Raw genomic sequence first — 5,308 nt, 5'->3', positions numbered from 1 at the left:
ACGTGAGTCTGAGTGAACTCTGGGAGTTGGTGATGGACAGGGAGGCCTGGCGTGCTGCGATTCATGGGGTTGCAAAGAGTCAGACATGACTGAGTGACTGATCTGATCTGATCTGGTTTTAGTTTTTAATGTGTAGGTTTTTCTCAAGTCCTCTTAAGAGTCCCTTGGACAGCAAGGCGATCCAACCAGTCCATCCTAAAGGAAATCAGTCCTGATTATTCATTGAAAGGACTGATGTTGAAGCTGAAACTCCAATCCTTTGGCTACCTGATGCGAAGAGCTGACTCATTGGAAAAGACCCTGATGCTGGGAAAGATTGAGGGCAGGAGGATAAGGTGACGACAGAGGATTAGATGCTTGGATGGCATCACAGATTCAATGGACATGAGTTTGAGCAAACTCTGGGAGATAATGAAGGACAGCAAAGCCTGTGTGCTGCAGTCCATGGGGGTCACAAAGAGTTGGACACAACTGAGTGATTGAACAACAACTGAAGTCCTAATATCTTTATTCTGAAACGGAACAAAAGACAGGATGGAATCAGATGTCTTACACTGGCATTTTCTTTGAGAAAGCAAAATTCACTAAAGAATCAGAGCTTTCATTTTCTTGACATTGGGTTAAGGGAATTGGTAGGTGTAAACCCTAATCTGGAAGAAAAATCCCTCCTATATCCAAAATATGCTAAATAAAAAGCTCAAATATATTGTTTTTATAAATGGAAGCACCCTCAAAGGCAAAATTTCAAGATTTTAATTTTTGAAATTTCAACTTTAGAAAACTCTTCCTCTTGATATGAATTACTGAGGTAATTATATGGATTGCTTACTATTTTACAAGCACTTTTCTAAGTGCTTTGGTGTCAGTGAATAAAACAGGTTAAAGACCATTTCCTTCATGAAGCAGATACTCTAGAATACTTAAATATTAAAAAAAAAACCCTAATAACTTTAATAAAATTTAAATAAAACCTTAATATTTAAAAAATTTAGCACCTGTCAAATTGACTCTTAAAAAAAGATCAGATATCAACAGCTCCGTGATCTTCTCCCAAAGCACTTATTTTTGTATTACAATTATTAATAATTGACAAAACAATCAAAATAAGTACTCATGTTCTCACCTGTTTAGGCAAAGAATGCATTAATAACTACCAAGGCTAACATGAAATGTTAACAGAAATGGTATGGACATAACAGAAGCAGAAGATATTAAGAAGAGGTGGCAAGAATACACAGAACAACTGTACAAAAAGACCTTCATGACCAAGACAATCACCATGGTCTGATCACTCACCTAGAGCCAGACATCCTGGAATGTGAAGTTAAGTAGGCCTTAGAAAGCATCACTACGAACAAAGCTAGGGAGGTGATGGAATTCCAGTTGAGCTATTCCAAATCCTGGAAGATGATGCTGCACTCAATATGCCAGCAAATTTGGAAAACTCAGCAGTGGCCACAGGACTGGAAAAGGGCAGTTTTCATTCCAATCCCAAAGAAAGGCAATGCCAAAGAATGCTCAAACTACCGCACAATTGCACTCATCTCACACACTAGTAAAGCAATGCTCAAAATTCTCCAAGCCAGGCTTCAGCAATACGTGAACCGTGAACTTCCAGATGTTCAGGCTGGTTTTAGAAAAGGCACAGGAACCAGAGATCAAATTGCCAACATCCGCTGGATCATGGAAAAAGCAAGAGAGTTCCAGAAAAACATCTATTTCTGCTTTATTGACTATGCCAAAGCCTTTGACTGTGTGGATCACAATAAACTGTACAATTCTGAAAGAGATGGGAATACCAGACCACCTGATCTGCCTCTTGAGAAATTTGTATGCAGGTCAGGAAGCAACAGTTAGAACTGGACATGGAACAACAGACTGGTTCCAAATAGGAAAAGGAGTACATCAAGGCTGTATATTGTCACCCTGCTTATTTAACTTATATGCAGAGTACATCATGAGAAACCCTGGGCTGGAAGATGCACAAGCTGAAATCAAGATTGCCGGGAGAAATATCAATAACCTCAGATATGCAGATGACACCACCCTTATGGCAGAAAGTGAAGAGGAACTAAAAAGCCTCTTGATGAAAGTGAAAGAGGAGAGTGAAAAAGTTGGCTTAAAGCTCAACATTCAGAAAACTAAGATCATGGCATCTGGTCCCATCACTTCATGGGAAATAGATGGGGAAACAGTGGAAACAGTGTCAGTTTTATTTTGGGGGCTCCAAAATCACTGAAGATTCTGACTACAGCCATGAAATTAAAAGATGCTTACTCCTTGGAAGAAAAGTTATGACCAACCTAGATAGCATATTGAAAAGCAGAGACATTATTTTGCCAACAAAGGTCCATCTAATCAAGGTTATGGTTTTTCCAGTGGTCATGTATGGATGTGAGAGTTGGACTATAAAGAAAGCTGAGTGCCGAAAAATTGATGCTTTTGAACTGTGGTGTTGGGGAAGACTCTTGAGAGTCCCTTGGACTGCAAGGAGATCCAAGCAGTCCATTCTAAAGGAGATCAGTCCTGGGTGTTCTTTGGAAGGAATGATGCTAAAGCTGAAACTCCAATACTTTGGCCACCTCATTCGAAAATTTGACTCATTGGAAAAGACTCTGATGCTGGGAGGGATTGGGGGCAGGAGGAGAAGGGGATGACAGAGGATGAGATGGGATGGTTGGATGGCATCACCAACTCGATGGACATGAGTTTTGGTGAACTCTGGGAGTTGGTGATGGACAGGGAGGCCTGGGGTGCTTCGATTCATGGGGTCGCAAAGAGTCGGACACGACTGAGTGACTGAACTGAACTGAAGGCTATCATGAAACATTTAAAGATCGTATTCTAGGCCTTTTGATATATTTTTTGCTTACGTAGATTTATGCTGTTGGAGCATAATTGGATAAAAGTAGGATCTTTTTTATTCTATGATTTAATGATACAATTTTTAGATCCAAATTAATCTTATTTTTCCTAATTTTCCTTAACTCCTTCTCAGTTTGATGGCTACAGAAGTGTGTGGTAATAGCCAAAAAGGAAATTTCCCCAAATTCGTAGTGGATTTTGTTACCCAGATGCAAATTTGTTTTATAATCTTATTGGCAATATACCATATTTGACATTTGTAGTCTTTTTTTTAAGAGTATGAGTTCTTAAGAATGAAATTAATATCCTAGTTATTGAATTTATTTAAATTTCAAAGGATTTAGAGCCATTCAATTCTGTAAGTGAAAATGTAAGAAGCTATATTTACATCTAAGGTGAATACACAAAATTTTATTTCCAAACTGTGGTAGAAGATTTAAGCAATAGTGAAATATTGCTTACATTGTTTGGCATATATGAAAGTTCGCCAAAATATTAAGGAATCAGCTACTGAAATAATATGTTATAAAGATAGATAGTCTTTGTTTTCTAAAATCCCTTTATGTCAAGTGTTTTAGACTGTTTAATGGCTCAGAATGGCAAAATTGTGAGCCTTACATGAGCACCATTTTTATAAACCAAATATAAAGCATATTATTTTATGTAGCAGTTCAGATGAGGTATTTGAGCTTCAATTATTCCTCTTGAAAAGTTTAATTAGGCATGGGTATCTATATATAGGTGAAAAGACCTGACTTTTGGACATTTTTATTTAAAATGTCAAACTCTGCCACAAACCAGTTCCATTCAGGCACAGTGGTCAGCTGTCTCTCTCTCATGATTCCCCACAGTGGTGAGGCTATCAGTAAAACAGTACTACGTTTTCTTAGAATAATGAAAAATAAGTCATTTTCTTTTTCAATATTTTTGAATGTCTGACTGTTGTTAAGTGGATAGCTATTTTCCACAAATAGAATAAAACTAATGTTATTTGCTTGAACTTTCCAGAAGAAAGGGTAAAAAGAGATGATTCAGAATAATTTTGCTAGGCTTTGTTGTTTTTCCATTTGATCTGAGTTTATTTCATCCTAACTTGACAAATGATGGAATCTTTCAAAGGCTACCAGCCCAGAAGAAAATATCCCTTAAAATATTGTGATACTGTGTTTCTCTGAAAGACCTTTTCCTTTTTTAACCTCTTTTGATTATCGTCAATCTAAGGAATATCATTTCCTTCTCCAGGGGATCTTCCCGAGCCAGGGATTGAACCTGGGTCTCCTGCATTACAGGCAGATGCTTTACCATCTGAACCACTAGGGAAGCTATTTGGTGGTGGGGATTGCTTATTTATTTATTTTATTTATGTGTTGGTTTCATTATTCCTCGTGTTTCCTGTAAACTGTGGCGTGGCATTTATTTTTTGCTACAAGGACACTGCTAATACATGTGTTCTCTAACTGGATCATCAATGTATTAACTCTTCCAAATAATTTTTGAAAATATTCTCTGAGGTACACAATCAGGGTAATGTTATTCATGATAGTTCTTTGAGATAATATGCTTATTTCATCCTTGTTATCTAGTTAAAACATTCTGCCTGAGAGCTTAGGGCTTATGAGTTGAAAGATGAAGAAAATGATTACTAGGTTTATTTTTCTTGTTAATTTGAAAAGAATGCATTTCTCAAACCCGTATCCATGTTCCATAATGCAGGGTCTCTGCCTATAGATGGTACAGCATACTATAAAAATTATAGATGTGTTCAAGTATGTGAAATATGTACCACATACATCAGCTTCATAAATAATAATCCAATAAATTGGCAATTTAGAAATCACCATCTCTAGGTGCACAAACTTAATTTTCTACTTTTTCAGAAAGAAAAAAAAATAACAAAATCAAGTAACATTCCACAAAGATATTTAACTTTTTGTAGGAGGATAAGCTATTTTTCACACTGTGGAAGCGTCTCTAAGCAGGCAAACATTGATAGGTTGCTCATAAACTTAACATCATTTTAAGACAAATAGCTTAATGCTTGACAGCTGCACCTTAATTATGTCAATAATATAAATTTAAATCTTCATCCTTTATAAGTATCATATAATTCAAATTTTCTCTTCTTCAGACTTGTCTTCTCCATTTTTTTAAAACTTAAGACTAATCAGGACCAGTGATTCAAATGACTATTAGAAATCATTAGAAGTTATATACCTTTGGGAAATTGTTATTCACTTAGACAAATGATTACCTGGAGTGGGTTGGTAGCTGTTCCCTTCTCCAGGGGATCTTTCCAATGCAGGGATCAAACCCAGGTCTCCCGCATTGCCACACTGTAGCCCTGCAGGCCGCCTGCCATGTGGAGACCTGGATTCTATCCCTGGGTTGGGATGATCCCCTGGAGAAGGGCATGGCAACCCACTCCAGTATTCTAGGGATTCCC

General features: G+C 37.2%; 1 non-coding gene across 1 annotated transcript; it reads right to left on the bottom strand.

Moving 5' to 3' along the window:
* Positions 1–4,113: 4,113 nt before the first annotated feature.
* Positions 4,114–4,185, bottom strand: TRNAY-GUA (transfer RNA tyrosine (anticodon GUA)). The gene has a single exon. It is a non-coding gene; the product is annotated as a tRNA-Tyr (tRNA).
* Positions 4,186–5,308: the final 1,123 nt, after the last annotated feature.

Source organism: Bos javanicus, chromosome 5 (assembly GCF_032452875.1).
Source record: "Bos javanicus breed banteng chromosome 5, ARS-OSU_banteng_1.0, whole genome shotgun sequence".
Lineage (NCBI taxonomy): Eukaryota > Metazoa > Chordata > Mammalia > Artiodactyla > Bovidae > Bos > Bos javanicus.
This window is presented reverse-complemented; position numbering and strand designations above follow the sequence as displayed.